This window comes from Cyanistes caeruleus, chromosome 3 (genome assembly GCF_971803275.1).
Source record: "Cyanistes caeruleus chromosome 3, bCyaCae1.hap1.1, whole genome shotgun sequence".
NCBI lineage: Eukaryota > Metazoa > Chordata > Aves > Passeriformes > Paridae > Cyanistes > Cyanistes caeruleus.
The window spans coordinates 85,203,803-85,215,803 of record NC_141703.1 but is presented as its reverse complement, the minus strand read 5'-3'; the positions used below and the strand labels follow the sequence as shown (position 1 = coordinate 85,215,803).

The 12,001-nt window shown below is 43.2% G+C and overlaps 1 protein-coding gene across 24 annotated transcripts in view; it reads right to left on the bottom strand.

Annotated features, from left to right (window-relative positions):
- PAK1 (p21 (RAC1) activated kinase 1) overlaps nucleotides 1-12,001 on the bottom strand; it is a 97,195-nt gene that overhangs the window by 46,378 nt on the left and 38,816 nt on the right. The window contains exon 1 of one of the 24 annotated variants that reach the window (XM_086882345.1): nucleotides 7,949-8,101. The exons of the other annotated variants lie outside the window; for them this stretch is intronic. The gene's annotated coding sequence lies outside the window, so the exon portion shown is untranslated. Of the gene's footprint in view, nucleotides 1-7,948; nucleotides 8,102-12,001 lie in introns of those variants that run through there. 24 annotated transcript variants of the gene reach the window in all.

The window sequence follows — 12,001 nt, the reverse complement described above, 5'->3', positions numbered from 1 at the left end:
CAGGCAACAGCATAGGGTCTGTAGCATCTAATTCTTAAAAAGATCCTTCATTTGGATCCCTGGAGGCAGCAGGGACCCACAAGACAGGGTCAACATGCAATGTTGGTGCAAGTCAGGCCATAAGGGATGCGCCAACTGAAATACAATAGGTAAGATGAGCAGCCTCTTTAGCTATCACAGCATCTCCCTGACAGCAACCAACAGAAAATAACCCAAACAAATGATAAAAGAAGAGTTTAAAAGACAGTCAAGGACAATGGGGCTTTCAGAGACTGAAACATGACTCATCTTGGATCCAGAGCACAGCTAAGTAGACACGCTGCTGAAGAAACAGGACAGGTTCCACTCTAAAAGCAGCAATTAGTTATCAAATTACAGACTTCCAGAGGGTGTTCAGGATGCTTGCATTTTTCCCTGAAACTAGTCATTTTTAAGAGGATCCAAATGCAGGAAAAGGAAAGAAGTCTGACTCAAAGAAAAAAAAAAAAAAAAACCTCAAACCAAATAGCAAAAAAACCCAAAACCCCATAGCTGTCATACTTATGACTTACATTCTCTAGACAGGAAGTCTTTGGAGCAGCAAAAGCCTCGCTGCTCTTCACAAACCCTTGATATCATAATCACATTTTTAAAATATTACCTTCTTGAATGATGCAGATTAAAAGGCGTAAGTAATTCTCTGACATACTATTGAAAACCACGCATCAGCACGAAACAGCATTTATCACATTCAAGGCCATTAAACTATTACTTACAGTGCAATAAATTGTATCCAAGCAGATACCACTGTCACTGCTGAGCACAAAGCTGAGGAAATTCCTCATCACTGGCCCCTGGGGCTTGAGTGAGAGAAGCTGAACTGCTCCTGCTTGGAGCAGGGTTTTGTCCTGCAGAAACACTGCAGTATCTCAGCTAACACAGCAATTGTCCTGTCATTATCATGCACACTTTATAGTAAAAAAGGGAAACAAAAGGGACCTTTCATTTCAAAAGTAGTTTTTAAGGCAAAAACAGAGGAAAGCTTTTCAAATGATGTGAAGTGAAAGGACAAGGAGAGAAGATTGTGTGTTTTTATGGGTCAGCAAAGCACTGCTGAAACAACTGTGGCAGGCAATGGTCATGGGAGACCAGGGTTCATTTGCCACACCAAAAGTGGGTTTATTTTCACAAGAGCTAGTGCACTTGTCAAGCACTCAGACACAGCCCCAAACAAGAAGGCAGCCTGACAAGACAGAACAAGACACCTAGCTGGCTCCACAGTCTAGACAAAAACTTGCTTCTCTGAAGCTTTTATATTTTCCCTTCCTCTTCCAGAGTTAAAATTGGAATGATATCGGTTCCTTTCCCAAATGGAAAGCCCTCTGAGAGCAAACCTGATTTTGAAGCTTTCTAGCAACTACACAGATCAGGCCGCCAGAGCTTGCTGCTTACGTGTCTGAGTTCAGGGCATCCACAGGGTAGTCCTGGGATCAGAGCAGAGCTACAGTTGGATGCTCTCCAGAGGTATTTTAGGAGAACAGAATCAAATTGCCACACAAACACAATTGCCAAGTTTCCATCTACTGTTTCAGCGATTTGCTTGACACGTTTAATTTCACAGGAGAGAGTGGTAGAGTAATATGTTGGTTTTATTAATATGTCCAAATTCCCTAGCACAGCACTCATATCTTTGGTATGGTGCAGGATTCTTTCAAGTTCTGCTTTTGATAACAGAAAGCATTACAAATTCTTCATGCTGCCTTGAAAAAATACTTGGATAGACTGAGTTTAGGGCAGTCATTGAGAAAGGTGCAAAGCAATATTCCTAAATTACCTATTTAAACTACCCATCAAAATCTACAAATTTGGAGCAGAGAATTTTGGTCCTCTGCTTTCTTTTCAGAAGTCCATTCAGAAAGCCTGTTGAGCATCTGGTCACTTCTATACCTACCTCTTTCAATTCCTGTCGCCCACAAAGAGCTAACTTATCTGGGAAAAAAATATGTCCTTGCCTTCTACCCCACAGAATTTAAGAGAGCTCAAATTCTGACCCCTTTTGAAAACGCTGTCCAAGATCAGCATGTTTCTATGCTCCCATCACCAACTCATTGTCCATCCAGCTCTTGCCCATTGCCCCTCTCCATTTCCAAGCTTACAGACTTCTCACAGCATTCCAGAGAATGCCCTGAGATCAGCTGAATGCATCGATATGCATTTGGTTCATCTGTTAAACCCACAAGGCATCCACTGCCAGAAGAGCCTTAAAGAGTGGAGAGTGTGTGTATGACTTCCTCATCACCATTTCTTTTTAAAAATATTTCAGTCCAAATTCCCACAGAACCAGAATGTCACCTAAAGAGGACTGACTGCCTTCAGAGCTACATGAGCATTCAGGTCTTCAAGCAAAGCTGAGCTATCAAAAAAACAGGTTGCTCATACATCTAGTTTCCTTTATGAAGAAGTACAGTATTATTTGTTAGACTCTGCACATGTGAACTGTTCCTCTTCAACATTTCAGAGCAAAGAAGTGAGTAAAGTTTTAACCTGAAAAGTGAGAAGAGATTATAGACCTCTAAAAAAATTATAAAAGCCGTGTCATTCTGTAACACTTCACAAGAAGTGACCTCTACCTGCAGGAGTCTGTCATTTGTATTATTAATTTTTTAAACATGAAGGGGCTGTATCCCAACACTCACTTTCAATCCTTAGAGTGTTTTAGTCTGAAGATGACTGACCACAGAAAAAAAAAATCAAGTTAAAGAGTGCAGAAAGTGGCTTCAAACAGGTATATATATATATTACATATATTATATATATATATTTTAGCAGGTATATGATTTCAAGCACTAGTTTGATATTAGGTTGAACATCCAAAGACACGGGAAGCACCAACTCTAAGCCAGAGATGGAGCAAGTCCCAGCTTACAGTCATACAGAGGCAAAAAAAATTTCCATTTTATTCTCACCAGCCCTCTGAAGTTCTCTTCTTTCTTGAATCCTTGGAGAAGGGCATTTTTCCTTCTCTATTCCACTGCACATGGGATCCCATGTAAGTTGAAATTCCTCCTTTCACATTACTTTTCGGCATAATCTTCACACAGGAAAATAGATTTTAAAGAGAGCTTGAGCTTGTAAAAACTGCACCTTCCTACTCAAGTCAGACAAAGTACTCCAAAATCATATTCTGTGTAGTAACAGAAATTATGATTTTACCAGTTTCCTCAGAGCTCTGCAGAGACTATGGAAAATAATTTAATTTTTCAAGTCACGAACACCACTGGCCCCATCAGCCTGACAGATTCAAGAGTGGTTTTACAGAGTGGGTCATGCTCCTGCAGGAAATCTCCAAGCCCTGAGCAAGAACAATGCTGGCCAGAGCTGTGACAATGCAAAAGTGACAAGCAGCACTTGAGCTGGTGACAATCTGGTCAACAGTTACTGCTTACAGACCCATGAGAGCTCCATTAGCAATATTATAGAAAATATTTTTGTAGAAATCCACTCTCAGGCACAAAGGTAGAGAAAGGTACAGCACAAAGCTCTCAAGCACTACTTTGCTTGCTCTTGTACTAATGAGAGAAAGCCACAGCAGCACAGACTTCAGCATAAGCACGAGCCCCTCATGAACACTGTGGTCTTTCAGTACCCAAATGCTGTCTACAAGAAATCTGGAGAGGAACTGCTTACAAGGGCATGCAGGAAGTGATAAGAGGAAAAGGCTTCAAACTGACAGAAGGCAGGTTTAGATTTGATATTAGGTAGAAATTCTCTACTGTGAGAGTGGTGAGGCACTGGCACAGGTTGCCCAGAGAGGCTGTGGATACCCCAGGAAATATCCTTGGGAGTGTTCAAGGCCAGGTTGGATGAGGCTTTGACCAACCTGGTCTGGTTAAAGTTTTCCCTGACCATGGCAGGGGGATGGAATGAGATGATCCATGAGGTCCCTTCCCACCTAAACCATTCTATGATAGATACCCTGGCTCCAAGGCAGCTTAACCTGGTTAAGCCATGACACTGCCCATGCTCCAAATACACCTCCAATGGCAGTGAAGACTACAAAGACAAGCACAAAGCCAGGTGACAAAGATTTCAACATGATAACAGAATTTCAACAGATATTCAAGCACAGCCCCAGTTTCCTCTAAAAATGAAAGGCTTCAGTGAGATAACTCAAGCAATTAAACCTACACAAACCCTTGAGTCATTTGCTGGGTCAAGATCCAGCTGATTCCAAGAATCTGTATGCAGGCTGCTTACCCAGAAATTAACCTACTGCCTCACAAAGTGTTGCTTAATTTAGAAGAGTGATTACTTACAGCACCTGCTGCTAGCCTCACAGCCCCATACACCAGCTTCTCCAAAATTAATGCTAAGTCTTCTAAAATTATTTACATAAGTAATTAAGGAAAGAACTAAAAAAACTGTGCTAAATGTAAAACACAACAATCAGCTGGGTTATCAGCAGCAATTGAAACTGTAATTTCCAAAGTAAATACTGTGAATTAAGGCAGTTTGAGCTGAAGTTGCACAGCCAGTCCTTGTGGCAGACTCCTTCCCTCAGCTGGGAATAAACAGCAAACACTGCACAGGAGACACACACCAAATTGTGTACGTACATGACACACCATCTCAGAAGCAGCCCTTTACAAAATAGGTGTCCTGGCTTTAAATCCACATTATCTGCAGGCTTTAAATCTAAAGCTGAATCCATAATAGCCTTGTCATGCAAGCAAAGAGCCTCTAGCAGTAGCTGAGGGCTGAAATCAGCCTGCAATGGAGAAAGGGAGAGAAGAAAGGAGGACCAAAGAGCAGCTTGATTCCCAAGCCTTAGCTCTTCTCTAAAAGTTTCTGTTCACATCTACAGATAGAGACTCGAAATAAGTAAGCAGGCCCTAACAGGATGGATCCAGGAATGCCAAGGGAGCTGGAGGATGCCATTGTGAGGCCAAGCTCAGTAAATTTTTGATTAATCATGGCAGCTGGCAAAAAGGCCCACAGACTGGTGGAGAGCAAATGTCAATCCTGATGTTCCAGAAGACCCAGGGAACCACAGGTGGGCCCACAGGAACCTCATGAAGTTCAACAAGGAGAAACACAAAGTTCTGTACTCAGGGAGGAACAACCACAGGCATCTACATGTGCTGAGGGTCACCCAGATGGAAAACACTGGCAGAAAAAGACCTGGAGATCCTGGTTGTCACCAAGCTGAGCATGAGCTAGCAATGGGTCCTTGCAGCCAATAGGGCAAATGGTATCCTGGGCTGCATTAGTCCAAGTATTGCCAGCAGATTCGAGGCAGATGATCCTTCCCCTCTCCTTAGCACTGGTGAAGGCACACCTGGAGTGCTGGGTCCAGTTCTGGGCTTTCCTGTACAAGAGAGAGTCCAGCAAAGGGCCACAGAGATGCTGAGGGGAGCATCTCTTCAATGATGAAAGGTTGACAGAGCTGGGAGTGTTCAGCCAAGAGAAGAGCAGGCTCAGGGGGATCTCGTCAATAAATACCTGCAGAGAGGATGCAAAGCAGACAGAACCAGGCTCTTGTCAGTGATGCCCAGTGCCAGGGCCAGAGGCCACAGGTACAAACTGAAAGGCAGAAGGCCCCTCCAAACATCAGGAAACACTTTTTCACTGTGAAAGTGACCAAGCACTAACACAGGCTGGCCAGAAAGGTGATGGAGTCTCCATCCTTGGAGATATTCAAATGCTGTCTGGGCATAGTCCTGGGTAACTGGCTGAGGGTGGCCTTGCTTGATAACAGCAGGTTGGGCCAGATGACCTCTGGAGTTCCCTTCTCACCTCAGCTAGACTGTGGTTCTGTGGAGACATGTACCTAAAGGTGTACAGGCATCAAGAAGAACCCTTCCAAGAGGCAATGCAAACTTTTATCTCAATTTTAACTGCTGAATGCATATTTTTATTCTGCTTCAAAAACAGTGATATTTCAGTAATGGTTGCTGAGATGTTGCATGCTTCTTTCCAGGAAGAAGAAAGCCCAGGAGAAGGGGTTCAGAATTAGAGATGTAACCCTTTACCACACAGGTCTGCCTCAGAGAAGAGTCAGGCCACCGGCTTGTGTGCACACAAATTGGAAGCAATCCACATTTGGGGGCTTATTTCTTTTCCTAATCAAGACCAAGTTTATTTGCAAAAATTCAGCTGGGATCTTAAAACCCACCTCATGCACTCAGAAAGACTTTTTCAGCAGATTGAAAACCTCCAACAGTCTATGCCTGCTTCCTCCCCTGACCCATATATATCAAACTCTAAAAGCCACAAGCAGCCTATAGAGAAAAGTTTGCCTTTTAGGAGACGGAACAAAGAACATAACATTCCTGTCTGAGTGCAACAAAAACAGTTTGAACAAGATTTCAAAAGGTCACAGTCATTACAGCCTCCCAGAACTAGAGACACCCAGTTGCAATTCAAGCTACACAGCTCATCTCTTTCAAGCCCAAAAGCTTGGCTAAGTTTGCAGGTCTTTTGGGGACACTAAGCAAAGTACCGGAGTGCCTCAGCTCCAGACACCGGCTGGCTCAGAAGCCAAAGCAAGCAAAGTAAAACTCAAAGCACTGAGGCTTAGGAGAACTGTGTGGGCAAAATCTGACTTCATCCATTGCTTTGCAGCTGTGTAGCAGGCCCAGAAATCATCACACTTCATATTATTCCTTATGGTGTTCTTATTTCCTTGCTTATGGCTTATGTATTGAAGCATCTTCTAATCTGTACAGCTTTCCAAAAGAACCCTCTATCTGCTGTTTCACTGCACAATGAATTAATGAAGGTTTGATATAAATAAATAGCCTGAAATTATTTTGGAAGAGAAAATGCACAAGAGTTTCTCCAGAAAACCATACAACTCCTCCTTCCCCCGCCCTCTTGGCCAGCTCTGCCTACATAAGAGGCTCATAAAATTTCAGGACTTTTTTCTAAATTTTAAGCACTGCACAGAAAACCATTCACACATAAAACACTACTCAGTGATAAAATGTTACTATTGTGGGTGAAACAACTTCTAATGTTTCAGAATATCTGAAAGTTCACAGTAACTCCACTACCCTTCAGTAAACTGAGAACATAGCTAGAGTGATTTGAGAAAGGTCACACAGGTTTACAGCAGAGAAGAAACACATCTTCCAGGCTTCTGTCTTGTTCTGGTTCTGCACCTGCAACCCTCCAACCCCCTGCTAATTTTGCAAGGCATGGAGCAGGGACCTGCTGCTGGAAAAGGCTGCCAGGCAGAAGCTGCTGGGGCTGGTACCACACTCAGAATGGAAACAGCTCAGAGCAGGAGGAACTGGCAGTGCTCTGCCATCCTTATCCATCTTCTGTGCAACTTTTCCAATCAGAGACACTGGCACTGCTCACTCTCTTTTGCCTTTCCACCTGAATGAGCCTCACAGATTTGTTCTTGTTTTAAACTACCAAGAGATTACAACACTTTACCCTACTCCCTATAGGGCACAAGTTGCATAAAGCAGAGATTTGGATCATTGTTCCTGGAACAGTTTATAGTGTTCTTGTTCCAACCACCTATGCCAGGAATGGAATTCTCATGCCACAGAATCATAGAGTCATTAAGGTTGAAAAAAAATCATCAAGCCCAACTATCAGCCCAGCACCACCACCATATTCTCCATTAAACCATGTCCTCAAGTGCCATAGTTACACATTTTCTGAACACTTCTAGGGATGGTGACTCCACCACTTCCTTAAGCAGTCTGTTCCAATGATTTACAACCCTGTTGTGAAAAAAAAAAAAGACCCTAATATCTAATCCAAACCTCCCTGGCATATCTTGAGGCCATTTCCTCGTGTTCAGATGAAGGAAATGGTCAGGCCTCTTTCTCTGGAAAAACATTTCACCATCAGACATTTCTCTACAGCTTCTGAACTCTGAGTGCTTAAAGCCCTCAGCACATCCCCTCAGACCGACACAACTGGCATTGACCTTGCTCCCCACTTCCCTCACCTCACACCAGGCTGAATCTCTTGACCTCCACTTGAAGCACATGCTCCAACCTATGAATTCACCCCAAAGCAAAGCACATCCAAGCTGTGACATGACGATCACATTCCTTTCTCTCTAGAGTGCATTCATTTAATGTTACTCTGCTGAACAGCTGAAGGACATCTATTCCCACATGCTTATCTTTGCCCCACCTCCTTGCTCATTTGTTTCCTCCTTCCCCAGGAGATTGGTGGCAGATGACCACCTGGGGCTTTGCAGCCCCAGCATCACCAGTTAATCCCTATCAATTTTAACTCCTGAACACTTTTCAGATCAATGGCATGAACTGCCACTTCAATTAAACATTAAGAACTGAGCATCAAAACCCTGTTTTGATTCATGTAAGATTCTGATAAGAGAAGCCAAATTTCTAGACACTCTCTAGAGACAGCTCTTGGGGCAGAAGCAGAAATAGAACAAAACCAACACTGTCCTCATGCAGTGGCATCATGCCAAACCTCTCTAGGCTTTTGGCATCAGAAAAAATTGCCAGCTACCACCAGATTCAGAAGGAATCAAGCTGAAGTATCAGCTGTGCAGTCTGTCAGCAGTTCAGTTTGTTCAACCACACTGAGGTTCTGATAACAGGATTGTAAAACTATCTCCAGTATGAGAGACTTTCTGAAAGGGATGCTTGCTTCAGTCACCACAAACAAGCAGAAGGTACTAACAACATGCCAGGTTTGACTCAAACTTCATTAGCCTCTTTACAGAGTTTGTGGTTTGTTTTTCATATTTCTCTTTGTGCACAGTGAAAGAGATAGTCTTTTATTTGTATGCCCTACTTCCAGTACAGTTCCAGCAACAGCTGAGTTATAACACCTTTATCACTTCTTTTCTCTTAACAGGAAAAGAAATAAACAAAAGGCTGCACATACCCCCTGGATTTTCCCTCCTTAATGGTACAGAAACATTTTACGAATCTGCTCCCTGTCCCTTTCAGGTCTTACAACTCAGAACAAATTTTAGCCAACAGCATTTGTTGACTTCCAGCACCATTTGTTTTCTTTCTCAAAGATTCAGAGAACCATCTTGACCCAATCCCATTAGAACTGCTATTAAATTAGCAGCACAGCTGGCTGGTTGGGATCACATTTGGATCATAACAGGTACCCCTGTCCCAGGGAGATGGCTACACCAAATGCTGGAATACAATACCCTGGCAATGGGAACAGTGGCAGAAGTTGTCCGTGCCAGCAACAGGACATGGCAGAAAGGGCTGGAAGCAGATTCACATCCCATTTGGCCATTCCCACCACGGGGACAACAACTGCAGGCAGAGCTGCAACAACCACCCCAGTGTCTGCCCAGAACCACAAATTAGTGGCCCAAAATAAAAGCTGTGAGGAGGCAGTGGAGACACTGCTGCACTGGTTCAATTCCTCTGGCTGTCAATCAGCTTGGAGCAAGTCCCACAGGTACAGAAAACCTAAGGGATTGGAATCAGGCCTCCCCATTGGTGAGCAACCCACTGGTGAGGGATTTCACTGGCTTTTTCATCAATCCCTCAGGGCTGTTTTCACTCTCTCATGAGAATCTGGGATATAGTTATGTAAAACAGATTCCTCACCCTTAATTAAAATAAAGTTCACATGCACACCCTGCTGAAAGCAGCATTAGAAAAAAATTATTTCTATGAGGAAGGAATAAGTCACTTATAATTTAAAAAAAAAATCTCATTGTGCACACAAGGGAGTGTTGAACACTTGCCAGCCACCTGGATAATTGCTTCCTATGAAAAACTGCAGAGGAGAGCCCTGGGGAAAGTAAGGGTCATGCAGAGATTTTTGCAAAGGCAAGGGTATTGCAAAGTGCAAGTGGGATTTGCCCTGCACAGGTGAGTGCCTGAAAGCCTGTCACCAAATTCTACCTGTTCTGAAGCTACAGTCACCAATTCTCCACTGCACTAGTATGATCTTCCACCTATTTTAAAATCAAAGCCCGTCATGTTAATCACAAGCTCCTTGGCTGTAAAAGCATGAGAGCTGATGGTTGATATTAGCTTTACCTGCTGACTTTGTGATTTAAACCTGTGTTCCTTCCCTTCTTCCCATATGGAACCATCTCAACTATTTAAGCTTCTTCTTGGAAGGTAGCCCATTTCCTTGCCCTTTCTGTAATGCCATTGTGCTCTGCAAGAGATATGGAGACCAGAACTGCACATCACCCACAAGATATGGGTGCATTGAGCATTTATACCAAAGCTAAATGGTGTCACTCATCACTTTCCCAATGAGGATGGTGGCCTTTTTGGTTGCTGCTGCACTGATGTTTCCCTCTCTGTCATAAGATGTGAAAATGTCCCAAATTTTTTACTTCCTATTATATCCATGTGGCTTTCAAACCATAAAAATGCCTTTCCTCCAAACTTACAGGAGCTTAAGGTGTTGACAGAAGTTTTCTGAAAATCCAAACATCTTTAACCCTTCCTTATTGACACCCCACAGAACTTCATGGGATTGGGCAGCAGGATTTTCATTTTCAGAAGCCACGCTGACTTTCCCAACAGTTAACACTTCTCTGCATATTCAGAGATCCTTTCCATTCCTGGTAGCATGACTCTTTGTTGTGTTGTTCCCAGGATCCCCTCTAGAGCCCTTTTTATAGTTGGGAATCACACTGGCAGCTCCCCAGTCCTCTGGCACAGCAGCCGTCTGTAGTGATAAATTATACAGCTTGGCCAGCAGTTCTGCAATTTCACATTCAAGCTCCTCAGGACTCTTGAATGCCATCCAGCTCTGGTGACTTATTAACATTTATCTATTTGGTCTATTTTTTCCTTTAGTAATTATCTCAAATTTGTTTATCAATCTATTGGCTACAAAAAGTGCACTTGACACAGGAACATCCCCAACACCTTCAGCAGTTAAGACTCGATATCCTCTGCTGACGTTTTAGCATCTTCAGGTAGCATTTTAACACCTTTGACATCAAGCACTCCCCAAAATAAGCAAATATTATTTGATTATATCCTCACACATATAATATTTATGACCTAGTGGATATAATAAGTGATGTCCTAACATCTCAGAAGAGCAGTCCCAAGACAGACACCTACCTGGTGTCCCCCTCCCACCAACATGTGCTCTGGAGCAGCTGTCACCCTGCTTTTCCCTCCTGGTGAAAGTTTCAGATACCTCTAGAGATCAGTGAGATTAAACTGTCACCATGGCAGCCAGCTGTAAGGCAGGGTGGAGATCTAAGCACTAACAACCCAAGTTTGGGACACGAGCAATTGAGGCCTAAAGCAGAGTTTCCTAAAGCTCCTCCTGTCTGGGAAGGCCAGCACAAATGGACAGCAGCTTCTGTGTGATGTGATGGCATTTATAGATGCCAACCAATGCAAGGTGCAAACAACTACAGATTTTAGTGGTTTCCCCCGACTGAAGTACTAAAGTGGGCACTTTCCTTGCTGCCACACAAAGTATTTCTGTTCCTCACAAGCACATCCCTCTAACACTCACAAGGTTCTATGAAAATTCTCCTTTTGGATGAGGCTGTGTGTGAAACTACCTGCCTGCACAAGCACTTGCAGAGTAGAGACTCAGTCTCCTTCTTCCACACCCTCCATTCCTTGGCATTTATACCCTTCAGTATAGCAGTCCTGCTCTCCTACTCCTTTTATAAAAACTACACAAGTATATAGCTTTTATCTTCCTCTTGCGTCAATCCCTCCAACCCCAAAGTCACTTCTGTTGCTTTCCTTCAACTTCCTTCTGTTTATCTACTAGAAAGTAACAAAGATCAAAGGCACCATTACATCACAATAAAAAAATCCCCCCACCCTTCACACTGATTAGCAACATCAGACCCAATTTTCAGAAAGATATTTAAGAGTTTTTTAAAATACTTTACCAGCTTAGGTGCCAAATCCCAACAGTTTCCGAGGGAATCAAGCGCCCACGCGCTTTCTGGATTCCCACTAGATGCCTACCCACATCTTTTAGTACGTAACCACATGAAACACTACTTTTGTTCTCAAGGTTAGGCTCTCAAGTGCTTCTAAGACAGTCC